We start from the raw sequence: 17,624 nt of genomic DNA on the forward strand, positions 1-17,624 counted from the left end.
TGCCGTGCGCTATTAACCCTTTAGACCCGGTGTTCAAAGTTGAATGCCGCATCTAAAGTGAAAGTGAAACCATGCCGGTTAGCTCAGGGAGCTGTTCGGTATAGCCGCGGCGAAATCGCGGCATCCCGAACAGCTTACATGACAGCCGAAGGATCCCTACCTGAATCCTCGCTGTCCGATCGCCGAATAACTGCTCAGTGCCTGAGATCCAGGCATGAGCAGTCAAGCGGCAGAATCATCGATCCGTGGTTTCTTATGAGAAACCAGTGAGCAATGTAAAAGATCAGTGTGTGCAGTGTTATAGGTCCCTATGGGAGCTATAACACTGCAAAAAATAAAAGTGGGAAAAAAAGTGAATAAAGATCATTAAAACCCCTTCCCTAATAAAAGTTTGAATCACCCCCCTTTTCCCATATAAAAAAAACAAAAAACAGTGTAAATAAAAATAAACATATGTGGTATCGCCGAGTGCGGAAATGTCTGAATTATAAAAATATATTGTTAATTAAAGCACACGGTTAACGGCGTACACGCAAAAAAAATCTGATCAATAAGTCCTATCAATGCAAAAATGGTACCGCTAAGAACTTCAGATCACGGCGCAAAAAATTAGCCCTCATACCGCTCTATATGCAGAAAAAAAAAAAGTTATAGGAGTCAGAAGATGACAATTTTAAACGTAAAAATTTTCCTGCATGTAGTTATGATTTTTTCCAGAAGTACGACAAAATCAAACCTCTATAAGTAGGGTATCATTTTAATGGTCTGGACCTACAGAATAAAGATAAGGTGTCATTTTTACCGAAAAATGTACTTAGTAGAAATGGAAGCCCCCAAAAGTTACAAAATGGGGTTTTTGTTTTTTTTTTGTTCAATTTTGCCTCACAATGGTTTTTTCTCCGATTTGCCGTAGATTTTTGGGGAAAATGACTGATGTTATTACAAAGTAGAATTGGTGGTGCAAAAAATAAGCCATTCTATGGATTTTTAGGTGCAAAATTGAAAGAGTTATGATTTTTTAAATGTAAGGAGGAAAAAACGAAAATGCAAAAACTGAAAAACCCCGGGTCCTTAAGGGGTTAAGGACCAGGCCCATTTTGGCCTTAAAGGGGTTCTCCGGTGCTTACACATCTTATCCCCTATCCAAAGGATAGGGGATAAGATGCCTGATCGCGGGAGTCCCGCAGCTGGGGACGCCTGTGATCATGCACGGGGCACCCCGTTTGTAATCAGTCCCCGGAGCGTGTTCGCTCCAGGTCTGATTACGTGAGACCACAGGGCCGGTGACGTGTGACATCACGCCTCCACCCCCGTGTGACGTCACGCTCCGCCCCTCAATGCAAGCCTATGGGAGGGGGCGTGATAGCTGTTTGCTCTGGGGGCTAAGGGGTTAAGGACCAGGCCTATTTTGACCTTAAAGGGGTTCTCTGGTGTTTACACATCTTATTCCCTATCTAAAGGATAGGCGATAAGATGCCTGATCGCGGGAGTCCCGCAGCTGGGGACGCCTGTGATCATGCACGGGGCCCCCCGTTTGTAATCAGTCCCCGGAGCGTGTTCGTCACGCTCCGCCCCTCAATGCAAGACTACGGGAGGGGGCGTGATAGCTATTTGCTCTGGGGGCATGCCGCATTTAGGAAGCCCCTATGGTGCCAGGACAGAAAAAAAAAACACATGGCATTATATTTTGGAAACTAGACCCCTTGGGGAACGTAACAAGACGTAAAGTGTGAACCTTAATACACCACAGATGTTTCACGACTTTTGCATATGTAAAAAAAAAAATTACCTAAAATGCTTGTTTTCCCCAAAATTTTACATTTTTACAAAGGGTTAAAGCAGAAAATACCCCCCAAAATTTGAAGCCCAATTTCTCCCGATTCAGAAAACACCCCATTTCGGGGGTGAAAAGTGCTCTGCTGGCGCACTACAAGTCTCAGAAGAGGGGTAGTCACATTTGGCTTTTTGGAAGCAAATTTGGCTCTGGGGGAATGCCGCATTTAGGAAGCCCCTATGGTGCCAGGAAAGCAAAGAAAACCCCACATGGCATTATATTTTGGAAGCTAGACCCCTTGGGGAACATAACAAGGGGTAAAGTGAACCTTAATACCCCACAGGGATTCCACGACTTTTGCATATGTAAAAAAAAATATATATTTTTTTTAACTAAAATGTGGGTTTCCCCACAAATTTCACATTTTTGCAAGGGCTAATAGTAGAAAAGACCCCCCAAAATTTGTAACCCCATCTCTTCTGAGTATGGAGGTACCCCATAAGTGGACGTCAAATGCACTGTGGGCGAACTACAATGCTCAGAAGAGGAGTCACATTTGCAAACTTTGCTGAAATGGGGGGGACATGTTGCATTTAGGAAGCCCCTATGGTGCCAGGACAGCAAAATACCCCCCACATGGCATACCATTTTGGAAACTAGACTCCTTGAGGAATGTAATAAGGGGTAAAGTAAGCCTTAATACCCCACAGGGGTTTCACATCTTTTGCATATGTAAAAAAAAAAAAAAATAAATAAAAAAAATCCCTAAAATGTGTGTTTCCCCAAAAATTTTCCATTTTTACAAGGGTTAATAGCAGAAAAGACACCCCACAATTTGTAAATACATTTCTTTGGAGTAAGGACATACCTTATTTTTTGATGATTTGGCTTGGCGGGTGCACAGCAGGTCTTGCTTGAGTGGGAGCACAGTCAGGGACCTTTAGCTTCAAATGGAGCCAGGATGTGGGACCCCCCTCAAGGAGCGTTAATGGGGGGAGCACTGAGCCCTAAAATAGGGGAACACTATGGGGGACAATGGGCCGTAACTGGGGTAGACAGGTGGGATACAGAGGCCCGTAATATGGGGTACAGTGGGCCAGAAAATTATAAAACATAATAAAACAGGATATGTTCCCAGAATGATGACACAGAGCATAGCCAAAACTAAAAAAAATATGCCCGCCCCAAACCCTATGCTCTGAATCATCATTCTGGGAATGTGATGTGTGTGGCCGTCCCTAACCTGTTGCCTCAAATGCGCACCCGCTCAGGTGGAGAGAGAGCGCTGCACATTTGAGGCGACATAAAAAAAGTCCCTGATGATAGTGACTTAGTGACCTATAACCCATTTTTGACAAAACACCCCCAGAGGTCTTATCAGGTTTTTTGGGGGCAATTTAGTGATTTATGGGGGTTATATTTTGAAATGTACTCTGGACTTGGTACATTGGTCAAATTCTGGAAAATTCAAATAAAAAGGGAAAATGTAGGGCTCCGTGGAAGTGTGATACTCCCTGAAGCAGCCTATGCAGAGGCCCGGATTATCTGGGCAAGTGTCACACTGAATGGTGGTGTCCCTCCGTCTCCCCTTCCTGTAACACACTCTGCATTTTTTCTGGGATCGTCCCTTCTTTCCACTGGGGGGGGGGGGGGGACCTCACCTGGAAAGTGTTGGCCTGGGACGATCCTGGCGCCTATAACTCCAGACCCTTGGGAAGTCCAGCCTGATCTTTCCCGGTCAGCATAGATCAGGAACCTTAGGAATTCTTCTTGGTACTGGAGGAATGTCCCTGTGTTGCCAGCGTACTGGGATAGTACAAAAGCGTTGTACATGGCAACCTGTACCAAGTAGACCGCAACTTTTTTGTACCATGCCCGTGTTTTCCGTATGGCGTTGTATGGCTTGAGGACTTGATCTGAGAGATCAACTCCCCCCATTTACCGATTGTAGTCCAGAATACAATCGGGCTTGAGGGCCGGTCCCAAGTTACCTCGGACAGGGACAGGGGTGCTGCCGTCCCCATGAATAGTAGTGAGCATAAGGACATCCCTCTTATCCTTATACTTCACCAACAACAGGATATCATGGGTGAGGGCACGGGACTCACCCTTGGGGATAGGCGTCTTAGCAAAATTTAGAGGGAGGCCTCTCTGGTTCTTCCGCACGGTCCCACACGTGGACGTGGATCTGGCGGAAAGGGATTTGAACAGAGGGATGCTGGTATAAAAGTTATCCACGTACACGTGGAAACCCTTATCCAGCAATAGGTGCACAAGGTCCCAAACAAGTCTCACGCTAACACCTAGAGTGGGGGGACATTCTGGGGGTTCAATACGGGAATCTCGTCCCTCATATACTCTAAACTTGCAAGTGTACCCGGAGATACTCTCGCAAAGTTTGTAAAGTTTCACGCCATATCGTGCCCGCTTCGAGGGAATATACTGGCGGAAGGTGAGTCTCCCCTTAAAACTGATGAGATGGCCCCAAAGTGATCGAGGACCAGCCTCATTTTGTAAATCTGGTCATGGGCGGGATCACCTCGGGGCGGACATGCCGCATTATCTGCATAATGGAGGCATTTCCGAATGGCCTCGAATCGCCTTCGTGTCATCGCCATACTGTAAAGCGGGGTCTGATAGAGGACGTCCCCGCTCCAGTAATGACGAGCACTTGTTTTTTTGTCCAGGCCCATATGCAGCATGAGGCCCCAAAATGTCCTCATTTCCGCTGCATCAATGGTGCGCCATTCATTGGGCCTGGCCAAAAGTGAATCGGGGTGGTGGGCAATGAACTGCTGGGCATACAAGTTCGTTTGCTCCACCATGTGATTGACCAGGCTGTCACTGAAAAAAAAACATTAAAAAGTCCAGATCAGTGAAGCCAGCATGGTCAATCCGGATTCCTGAGTCGCCAACATACTCAGAAATCCGTGGCTGATAACCCTCTGGGGGGCTCCAGACAGGGTCACCGGAAGGGGACTCCGGTGCACTTGTCTGGGGGGCCAGACTCCTATTACGAGTGGCATTGCCACTCATACTAGTGTCGGCCACTGGGTCACTCTCATGGGGGGAGCTTGGCCTCGCCTGGCGGCGTCTCTGCCGCCGTACAGGGGACTCATCATCACTGCTAGATGATGAGGAGGGTGAGGAAGAACACAAAAATGTAGGATCTTCCTCGTCCTCACTGGCATATTTGGAGTCGGAGGCTAAAAAAGCGTAAGCCTCAGCTGCCGAAAATGCCCGGCGGGCCATCGCCTTTTTTCAACGGTGGCGGGGGGGGGGGCAGTGGCGGGGGGAGGGTGTGTGTGCGGGGGGGGGGGGGGCTTTGAAGTATGTAGTGTGTGGTGCTTTGTGTAAAAAGTGTAATAACAGTAATAGAAAAAAAAAAAGAAAAAGCTGAGGCCAAAAAAAAGGGGTGGCAAACGCAGCTCCCTGAACCCCTAATAGGACCCGGGGTAAGAGATCAGACCCTAATAGGACCCTGGGGGACCTATTAGGGGGTCAGGGGGGGATTTTTTTTTTTATAAAAAAAAAAAAGCTGCGGCCCCCCAAAAAATGGATGGCGCACGCAGCTCCCTGAACCCCTAATAGGACCCGGGGTCAGGGATCAGACCTTAGTAGGACCCTTGGTGACCTATTAGGGGGTCGGGGGGGACTTTTATTTATTTTTTACTTTTTTTAACTTTTTTAAACTTTTATTTAACTTTTTTTACTTTATTAAATCCTACCTGTCCCTGCAATCCGCTGTCCCTATTCTAGGGCTCCTGAGGGGGCTCCGGAGCTCTGAGGGGGGATCCACGGTCTTCTCCTCACTGCTGCACCCGCTGACTGAACACAGAGAGCGGGTGCAGCAGCGGGAAGGGACCGTTAACCCCCTCCTCTGCCGCACTGCTATTGGCTGGACGATCGCCGGCCAGTAGCACCGCTCCTCAGCAACGGCAGGTGATTGGCGGTGAATTGTACACCGCTGATCACCATTTATTACCGGGTCATCGGGTCACATCGGGACCAAGTTCTGGAACGTCCTTGGTCCTTAAAGCCCAGGGTGCGGGGACATTCCAGAACATCCTTGGTCTTTAAGGGGTTAAGGACCAGACCAATTTTATTTTTGCATTTTCGTTTTTTCCTCCTCGCCTTCTAAAAATCATAGCTCTCTTATATTTCCATCCACAGACCCATATGAGGGCTTGTTTTTTATGTCACCAATTGTACTTTGTAATTACATCACTAATTTTACCATAAAATGTACAGCACAACCAAACAAATATTATTTATGTGGGAAAATTGAAAAGAAAAACTAAATTTAGCAAATTTTGGAAGGTTTTGCTTTCACGCTGTACACTTTCTGGTAAAAATGCTATGTTTTATTTATTCTGTGGATCAATACGATTAAAATGATACCCCTGTTATATGCTTTTCTATAATTGTACCGCTTTAAAAAAATCTCAAACCATTTTAACAAAATTAGTACGTTTGAAATTGCCCTATTTTGACCACCTATAACTTTCTAATTTTTCTGTATATGAGGTGGTACCACTTTTGCTTAAGTTTTACTTTTTATGCTTTTTATACTTTTTTTTAATAAAATGTGACAAAAAAAGCAGCACCTTTGGACTTTTTTTTTTTACATTTACGCCGTTCATCGTACGCGATAATTAACAATGTATTTTAATAGTTCAGACTTTTACGCACACAGCGATCCCAAATTTGTGTATTCATAATTTTTTTAATGCTTTTTTGTGGGTAAAATGGGAAAAATGTTACTTTTTTATTGGGGGAGGGGATTTTTCAAATTTTTTTAACTTTTTTATTTTACATTTTTTTACTTTGCATTTTACATTTTAATAGTTCCCATAGGGGGACTATTTATAGCAATCATTTAATTGCTAATACTGTTCTGTGCTATGTATAGGACATAGCACTGATCAGTATTATCAGTGATCTTCTGCTCTGGTCTGCTCGTTCTCAGACCAGAGCAGAAGACCCCGGGAGACAGCAAGAACCAGGTGAGGGGACTGCCATGCTGGATGATCGGATCCCTGCGGCAGCACTGCGGGCAATCCGATCATCCATTCAAAGTACCGCACTGCCGCAGATGACGTGAACTGTATTGATCACAGCATATGAGGGGTTGTCCGCCATTACCACGATAGCAGCCGGGACCTGCCGGTAATGACGCGAGCACCGCGGTGCGTCGTGGCAGCGCGTGAATGTACGTCATGGTGCGCTAAGTACCACGGCACCATGACGTACATTTATGTCCATTGTCGTTAAGGGGTTAAATTCTGCCTGGTTTGACCTAATGCCAATTAACTATGAAGGCCAAAATCTGGTTTCTGCCTACTGTACCTGGATAAGGATGAAAACCAGGCAGATTGTTGGAATACATTCACACTACAGGTTTTTCAAGTGGAGTAATTAGGCTAACAATAATCCCATAGTCTTCAATTGCTTCCTGTTGCACTGTACATACTGCAGACTTTCTGCAGTGGAAAATTCTGCAACAGAAATTAAGATTTTGGACTCCTTTTTGCAGAGCAAATCCAAGCAGACTGCATTGCCATCAATGGTAAAAGCGATTATCTGCACGGACCTATCGCTAATTGATTTCTGCAGTGCTTACTGCAGATGAAATTTCCGCCTGGAATATCTCTGGGTAGAGATTTTGCAGTGTAAACTTACGATTACGCTTGCATAGTCACAGGCAGGCAAAATGGTCAAGGCAGGCAGTACAAGTTTACAGTCATCAGGCCAGATTATGCACAGGAGAAGCAACATGATACAAGGGAGCACACAGGAATAAATGCAAAAAAAATAGTTCAAGTATTGAAACACAACATCATTTACTAACACCTTCACTGGAATACTTGCAAGTTTGGAACTTTTGTTCAGGCATGGTAGACTTTTGCTGGTGACTAATTTGGGGTGAGCACACTGGCCCTTTTGGGAGCAGAGACAGTGCACATTTGCATCCTACAGGGAGAAAAAGAAAAATGCAGCAGGAGCAGAAAAGACTAAAGCATGGCCAGTAGAGAAGGCACTGAGAGTACAGCTATGGCAAGTAATCTGGTAATGATCAGCACCAGGAGGCATTGTATGCATGCTTGGAAAATTCCCAATATTACATTACTCACCCTTGTGACCTCTTTTCTTGGATCTGAGGTGGGAATAAAATTTTCTCATAAGAGAAGATGCATTCATATTCTCTTCAGGCTCCCAGGATCTCTCTTCTGGGTTTAAGTCTTTCTAATTCACCAGGTAGAAATTCTTCCTGACAACTCTCATGTAGTCCAGACATTTTGTAGATTTTAAACTTGTTCACTGATCCAATCAAAACAAGAGTTGCAACTGAGGATGAGAAACGCAGAGGGAAGAAGGCAGGCACTTAATTGATTTGCTTCTGGACCTCATAGGGCCATGAAACCAGGGAAAAACTATATATGTATTGGGACTTTCCTACAAATATTTTTTGGAGAGAGGGAAAACTTGACCTATGGTAAAAACAAGGAAGATGTCCTGCATCTTTTGCCAGTATATATTTTCATACAGGACATGACATGATTTTCTGCAAGATTTGCGGAATGTTCCCGTAGGAAGAATTATTAGCTGGTACCTGTGTGGAAGCAGGAATGGGTAGCAGAACAAAAGGATGCTGACCAAATCCAATGTAGAAAGGATAATCTCCTGTCGATACCCCAGGGTGATTGTTATAAGAGAATTCTACTCAGTGGCCATGTTAGGAGAAGAAAAAGTGACTTAAGTAGTTCTGCATAATCTAGTTCACATGCTCCACTTGGTCATTGGGCTGCAGATGGTACCCAGAAAGAAAGTTGGTCTTTATCTCAAGCACGTTACAAACTCCAACATTTTTAAACTGTACAACTGTAGACCACTATCCATAGACCACAATGTGGAGAGACAGTCCATGCACATGGAAAATGTGTTCCACAAAGAGATCGCATGACAAGTAGCAGAAGGTAGACCTGACAAGATAAGAAAATGAAAAACCAATCTACCACTACCCAAATAATGGTATAACAAACAAAAGGTGGGGGATCAGTAATAAAGTCCATAGCAAAATGTTTCTAAGCAGAACAGGAAAAAGCAGTCCAAAAGATTTGAATACTCATCATCATCTTTTAAGAGGGCCAACGGAAGTGGAGAAACAGTAGCTCAAGTGTTTTACATATTCCAGGATAGCCAGCATGTTTAGAGTTGTGTTCCTAGGCTAGTATGCTTTTTCTTCTGGCTAGAGGAACAAAGGTTTTTTTCAAGGGAAATATCCTTCAGCAGGGCAGGAGCCATGGATACTGGAAATAATTATATGTTGGGGTTTTTCTGCTTGATACAAAGAATCAAATGAGCATGAGAGAACATCCAATTTTAAGATCTTGCCCACATGACAGAAGTGCAGTAGAAAAGTGTGTAAAGAAGTGTGCCCAGACTTGAAGTGGATTCAGATTCTAAGCAGTCTGTAAATAGGTCAGATTCTTATGATCTGTGTAGATGATCACGGGGGGAAAGCGCCTTCAAGAAAGTATCTCCATCCCTCTAGAGTCAGTCTGATGGCAAGCAGCCTTTAATCTACAATAGTTTCCTCTGCAGGAGAAAATAGTTTGGAAAAACAGCCACAGGTAACAGATTTTCCCCTGGAATTCTTTAGACACAGAACTATTTCTGCACCATCCCACCTTGAGGAAGAACTGCTTGGGAGCATCTAGATGGTGCAAAATAGGACCAAAGGCACAAATGTCCATCAGCTGAAGAAAGGTGGTCTTGGCTCATGGTGTCCACCTCATAGCATCCACCTCCTTTTTTGTCAGAGCAGATATTGGGTGTTGATAGAAGTTGGAGATAAATGGTCTTTAGAAATTAGAACAAAACTCAGGAACCTATGGATGACACCAAGGCCTTTTGGGAATGGACAGTTCAAGACACAGTTATTCAGGATGAATTTATAGGCCTGTAACAGGGATGATGTTCCCCAAGAAATAGTAAGCAGGCACATTTTTTAAGCTTGGTGTAAAGTCTATCTCTGCAGGATTAAATCAACATGCTTCTTATGCAAGTTCTGATCAGATGAGTAGATCAGAATGTCATCCAAATATACCACCACAAAGCCATAGTGAAGATTGTGGAAGATGCCATTTATAAATGCCTGGCACACAACTGGAGCATTGCAGAGGCTGTAAGGCATTACATGGGATCTTGAGGGTTGAAGGTTGTCATCAACTCGTCACTCTCTCATATGCAGATAAGCTTCAACGTGGAGAAGACCTTGATTCCACAGATACTATCAATGTTTTCAGGGAAGCCAACAAGCGATACTTGTTCTTTAGAATAATCTTATTGACTCTGGTGTAGTTACCCTTTTGTGATTGCTTGCTACAATAAATACATTGATTTCCACAAAAAGTGGAGTGCCTAGTTGTCTATCTAGATGATGTAAAAAGGATTGGAATCCTACAAGTGCACCCATGATCAGCAGGGAGTGCCATATTTACTGAATTGGTATGAATTCCACTTCAATACATCAAATAATATGTGCCAGATGTAGTGGAGCCTGGCTACCACTATAGCCAACAATGTGAAAACCTTCTACATGCATGGGCAGAGTGCAGGCACCACACAAATTGAGAAATGTCAAAACATAATTTGGCCATTGTAGACAAGTTCTAGTTTGTGCGAACTGCAGCTAGACAAGACACAATCTGAAAGCGGAACAAAAATGCTCTACCTACATAACTTAATAGCTTAAAAGGAATTAAACAGGGTTTTGGTAATTTTATCTAATTACTTTTGGCCTATTAAATGTAATTTTTGCATAATTAACTTTAAGGCGTTCATGAGTTTTGATCTTGTGATCGGAAACACATTTTAGCTTCTGTGCACACAGAAATTAATAAGATGACTTCTTCCAAGAAAGACTGAGTCATCTAAGCTATAAAAGAACTGTGGCTGAGCAGCTGAATATTAAATAATTGGTTAAAGATTGAAATAAGTTTCAAAAGTTCCACAAAAGAACCTTAGATGGAAATAGTAAAAAAACAAATAAATCCAGGGATGATGCTATTTTGCGGCCAGACAGTGTGTTCATATACGCCTTCCTAGCTTTTAGCAAGAGACTGTATAAGATTGGAAGAAATAGCCTGGGATTTTGTGTGTTAACTATAAAACTCATGTCTATTGGTATTTAACCCATAGGAGACACAGGGCGTACCTAAAGGCCATGGCTGCCTGGTCCTAAATGCACAAGAGTGTACACATATGCCCTGTTTAATGTCTTTTGAACCTGCAGGTCTGCCCATGTTGTTTCCTGATCACACTTAACAATGCTATGCATTATTCTGTGTTAGCAATCTAATGATTGCATGTAAAAGTCCACTATAGGAACATAAAAAGTGTAAATAAAATAATTGAAAATAGTTTGTATTTTAATATAAAAAGCCTTTCGACCAATAAGAATTAAAATCATAAATATATATATATTTTTATATATATATATATATATATATATATATATAAATATATGGTATGCACTTATGAGGAAAGAAAAATGCGCTACAGTACGCTTAAAAAGTCCGTATTTTTGTAAAACACCAGCCGGTGATTACTTTTGCCTAGACTTTCACAGTATCTAGGCCCTTGACAGATTAACAGGTACAAAATAGTACACTACTTAGATGTATGTATGTGGTATGCACTTATGAGGGCAGAAAAATGTGGCACAGTACGCTTAAAAAAACACATATTTTTGCACAACACCAGCAGTACACTACAGTGCTGCAGCACAAAAAAACTGTGTACTAAACCAAAATTGCACTCTGTTAAAGACTATTAGGAATGAACTGCTGGGTATTATACTGTCTACAGACTAGTATAACCAGCAGATGATTTGTTGTGGAACAAAGACACAGAATTGCGCTGAAAAATTATCCCTGCCTCCTCTGCTAAGGTTTATGAAGTTGAGGCAGCTTGTTGAAATGTATGAGGCAACACACAGCTCTCTGCCTCTCCATGTAATACAATGGTGAAGAAAGTGACTGGGAGGTTAATGGCTGCAGTAAAAATCCTTTTCAGTGAAAAAAAACACTGCTCTCTGTCCACCAGACCGCTGATGTGACTATGATGTGAAACAATGCTGGAATTAGCTTTTCTGTGTAACACACACACAGCGATGTCCGTCCTATCTGTATGCAGTGTAATGAATGATATGACGAGCCGCAAAATGGCTGCCGAATATATAGGGCTGTGACATCCCAGGGGTGACTGGCTGCAGATAGGCTGCCTCCTGCATGTGATTAAAGGTCATCCCGCCTACTTCCCTTCCCACCTTGCCTTCCCTCCTTCCCAGTGTTCCTTGCCCCATGTACTGACATGTGGATCTGCCATTTTAGATGCCCTGGAGCCTGGACCGCAGTATATGGAGTTTAATTACAGTGGGGATCAAAAGTTGGGGCACCCCAGGTAAAAAATTTTTATTAATGTGCATAAAGTAGCCAAGGAAAGATGGAAAAATCTCCAAAAGGCATCAAATTACAGATTAGACATTCTTATAATATGTCAACAAAAGTTAGATTTTATTTCCATCATTTACTCTTTCAAAATAACAGAAAACAAAAAATGGCGTCTGCAAAAGCTTGGGCACCCTGCAGTATTTATAGCATGCACTGCCCTCTTTGCAAAGCTGAGACCTGCCAGTGTCATGGATTGTTCTCAATCATCATCTGGGAAGACCAGGTGATGTCAATCTCAAAGGTTTTAAATGTCCAGACTCATCTGACCTTGCCCCAACAATCAGCACCATGGGTTCTTCTAAGCAGTTGTCTAGGAATCTGAAACTGAAAATAGTTGATGCTCACAAAACTGGAGAAGGCTACTAGAAGATAGCAAAATGTTTTTAGATGTCAATATCCTCTGTTCAGAATGTAATTAAGAAATTGCAGTCATCAGGAACAGTGGAAGTTAAAGCAAGATCTGGAAGACCAAGAAAAATATCAGACAGAACAGCTCGCAGAATTGTGAGAAAAAAAATTCAATACCCACGTTTGACTGCATAATCCCTCCAGAAAGATCTGGCAGACACTGGAGTTGTGGTACACTATTCCACTATAAAGAGATGCTTGTACAAATATGGTCTTCATGGAAGAGTCATCAGAAGAAAACCTCTTCTACGTCCTCACCACAAAAATCAGCGTTTGAACTTTGCAAATGAACATATAGACAAGCCTGATGTATTTTGGATACAATTTCTGTGGACCGATGAGGTTAAAATTGAACTTTTTGGCCGTAATGAGCAAAGGTACGTTTGGAGAAGAAGGGGAACAGAATGTAATGAAAAGAACCTCTGTCCAACTGTTAAGCATGGGGGTGGATCAATCATGCTTTGGGGTTGTATTGCAGCCAGTGGCACAGGGAATATCTCACGAGTAGAAGGAAAAATGGATTCAATAAAATGTCAGCAAATTTTGGATGCTAACTTGATGCCATCTGTGAAAAAGCTTGGGATCTACAAATGGATAATGATCCTAAACACATCTTGAAATCCACGGGGGTTTACATCAAGAGGCATAAACTGAAGGTTTTGCCATGACCTTCACAATCTCCTGGCCTCGACATAATTGAAAATCTATGGATAGACCTTAAAAGAGCAGTGCGTGACAGACAACCCAGAAATCTCAAAGAACTGGAAGACTTTTGTAAGGAAGAATGGGCAAAGATACCTCAAACAAGAATTTAAAGACTCTTGGGTGGCTACAAAAAGCGTTTACAAGCTGTGATACTTGTCAAAGGGGGCAGTATAAGATATTAACTCTGCAGGGTGCCCAAACTTTTGCAGACACCATTTTTTTGTTTTCTGTTATTTTGAAAGTGTAAATGATGGAAATAAAATCTAACTTTTGTTGACATATTATAAGAATGTCTAATCTGTAATTTGATGCATTTTGGAGATTTTTCCATCTTTATTTGGCTTCTTTATGCACATTAATACAAATTTTTACCTGGAGTGCCCAAACTTTTGATCCCCACTGTAAGCAATTTGCGCGATAGAATCGGGGCGATATTCTTATTCACTGCAAATCAAATATTTCATGAAATTTGTAATGACTTCGGGTTCATCAGCCTTTGATTCGCTCATCTCTAGTGAATATGTGTAGTATAATGAACTATCTGTAGGAGGTCATCTTGTTTTTGCAGAATGGCTTAAATTGACCAAAATGTGCGCTATAATTGTAATAAATATAGCAGTAAGGCAGTTTAAAAATTCCCCATATTAAAGATTTGAATGCATCGCAGCATTCACAATGTGCTGCTAAAATTTTTTGGTGCATGTTTGCTTTTGTATTGCAGTCAAAGCAGACATGCACCTGTACATTTAGTTTACTTTGGATATGCTAACTTTGTTTTTCAAACACTGAGCAGGAATGATTCAAAATTTTACTGAAAGTCACAATACACCCCCCAACCTTAATATGTCCCATTATGTTTAAGTGCTTTTAAGAATGAAATTGACTGTGTATATATATCATCGATTGATTACATTTGTCATTTAAAATGTATACTTTTAGAGAGGAACTCAATATTTACACAGTCTAATCAATTTTGTTATTTTTGAGTAATAGGTTTTAAACTTTATTAATGGACCGTCTGGTGAATCTGTCTGAAAAACCCCACTACTCACTGTTTTATTGCATTGATTTTACATTGGTCTTTTTTAATGCCTTTGGTATTTGTAGACCAATAGAATTTTTATGCTAGGGCACCTTGACATAAACAATCTATGTGTGTACACAAATAGGCTAAACCAAAGAAGTGCTCTCAACTAAAAGAGGACATTTTCCAGAATAAACAAGATTTCATCTACTATGCTACATGTGGTTTTGTACAACTTGTTGCTTTTGAAAGCATAATTTTTCCAGACTCATTTGATAACATCCTCACACCACTCTGCTGCTCCTGCTTTTCTCTAGTTCTTTCTGCTATATCTGTGACCCTCCACTTTCTTTATGTTTAATGAGAAACTGACAGCTTGTTCACCCACACTAAACCCAATATATTAGGTTATAGTACAGGCGAACATATATATATTTTTTTTTAAACGGCTACTTACATTTATTGGTGAAGTATTTCCTAAGTTCTGGCCATTTATATTTTCTTTATATTTACTATTGCACAGCTTTGCCCAATGGAGGCAGGGAGCTGGCTCGCCAAGCTCCCCTGCCTCCTCAACATTCCCCCGCCCGGCCTTCCCCCGTAATAAATATTCAAATGTTTACACTTTCACGCCACTAGGACGTGAAAGCCTGCTGGGTGGGGTAAATAAATATTCATTACTGGGGTGGATAAGGTGGGAAATATTGAGTAGGGAGGGAAGCTCGGCAAACCGGCTCTCCACCTTCATTGAAAACTGTGGGACCCAGGTCATCCAGGCAGTACTCAGACAGCCAATTGGTTTTAAATTAATGCCATATAATGCTTGATTTCTCTTGCAGCAATTCCTCAGGGAAAGTGGAAACTCACTAGTTGCTCAGTCTAGTGATCAAATTACAATCAGCTTATTGTCAGGAAAGTCATGTTATGACTCATGAAATATGAAAATGGTTGTTCAAAGTAGACAACTCCTTCGAACCATATCTGATTCCATTCATTGATATTCTCCTATTACTTTATGATTCCCTTGTGGACATTTTGTGTTATTAGCTTTTTCTCTTTTCGTGTAACTTTTCTTAAATTATTACTTTCAAGCAAATGAGTCTAATTGGATAATTTAAATCTAAATGTGTCCAAAGGCTTGAGTTGCAATGAGGATTTTGCCCTATAAGATTCAAGTATGTCCGGTGACATGACTGACTAATTAGCTCAGTAATAAAAAAATAAAAAAGGATGGGGTATTTATGTCTTTAGAACCATTAAACTCATATACCAAATATTTAGAACATGTTACCAGCGGTTTAATAAACCTTCAACCCATTAAGAATGCAGGCAAATATTGTTATATCTTAATATTTTGGACATTTTCACAGAGGACAATAACAGTTATGTTATCTTCGATTTTGTAGTTTAGAGTTTTTTATTTGGAAAAAAATTTGAAAAAAAGTTCACTATGTGAATGCTTGTTCCATTATGCAGTACACTGCAATACATAGGTATGGCTGGGTATAATAGCAATAGCAATAGGTATATAAGAAAGCCCTTGCCATCAAAACAAACTGTACAAACTGTACAAATTGTGACCATTGTACCCCGGAAGTAACCAGTATGCGGCTTCTAACTACTCATTAGCAATGGTCGCTAATAACAGTGGCATGTAGATGGTTAAATAACCACCGTAAGAATTAATTCCTGAGCCTATGTCTTTTCCGCACATCAGGCGTACATGAACACCCATGAGCAGGGGTTTATAGCCATTTTAAACACACACAGCACTGTTTCTATGTTAGTTCTTATCATTCATGTATATAAAGTTTCTCCTTCTGCAAAGTATTTTCACTTTTATGGAAAAAGTTCACGCTTACAAGTCCATAACAACACAAAGGCAATCTCTCCATGGTATGCGAAGACTAACGTCAGCGTTGTTACCCCCTGAGGAAGTTCAGCATTGAGCAAAACATTTGTCTGGGTTTATGCAGGCGATGGCAAGACATATTTGCATGGTATTTTGCTGGGACGTCTTTATGTCATGCTCTGTCTCTTTTAGGTTTTTTAGGTTGCGCTATGCCCTTTACTGATGTACATATATATATATATATATATATATATATATATATATATATATATGAATTGAGTCATATTGTTATTCTACTATTATCTGATATACTTTGCCTTACCTTGCCATGCATTCCTGCATGAACTGATTTTGGTGCCTAAGTGAGGATATGTATGTTTATTATATAAGAAAGGCAAGTAATGTCCGGCACAGACAAGGCTTAGAAATATAGGACTAGTGGTAGGAGATCTGCAAGGAGGATGGATATCTGAACTGTGGTGGTGCTCTGACTCATATAGGCAGTAGATATCTTCAGACAAATAGATGAAGAAAAAGTCGGCAAATTCACCAGGCTTTGTTCAAGAGTTCTTCTTTAATGCAAAATACTCACAATACAAACATCACAATGGAGGGAGAGGGATCGGTTCGGGGGTATCGATGCTTGGCAACAGAACTGTTTCACACGATAAACGTGCTTCTTCTGGCCCTAGCACCTTAGCGCTGCGGGCGATCCGATCATCCTGTTAAGTGATCACGATGCTGCAGATTTTGTGATCTGTATTGATCACGGCATCTGAGGGGTTAATGGTGGACATCCGTGGGATCGCGGGTGTCCGCCATTACCGGCGGGTCCCTGGCTGCGATACACAGCCGGGACCTGCCACGCATGATGCCGGCATCGCTCCGATGCCCGCTGTTATGCTCAGGACATAAATGTACGTCCTGGTGCGTTAAGTACCACATCACCGGGACGAACATTTACGTCCTGCATCGTTAAGGGGTTAAAAAGATGACAGAGGCCTGTAATTTTCATCATAGGTATAACTCAACTGTGAGAGACATAATGAGAAAAAGTGGAGGACAGAAACATAATGAGAAAAAAAAATCCATAAAATCACATTGTCATTGATAAAGAATTTATTTGCAAATGATGGTGGAAAGTAAGTATTTGGCCAATAGCAAAAATGTATCTCAATACTTTGTTATATACCCTTTGTTGGCAATGACGGAGGTCAAACATTTTCTGTAAGTTTTTCTGTAAGGTTTTCACACACTGTTGCTGGTATTTTGCCCCATTCCTCCATGCAGATCTCCTCTAGAGCAGTGATGTTTTGGGGCTGTCACTGGGCAACACGGACTTTC

Source organism: Hyla sarda, chromosome 6 (assembly GCF_029499605.1).
Source record: "Hyla sarda isolate aHylSar1 chromosome 6, aHylSar1.hap1, whole genome shotgun sequence".
Classification (NCBI taxonomy): domain Eukaryota; kingdom Metazoa; phylum Chordata; class Amphibia; order Anura; family Hylidae; genus Hyla; species Hyla sarda.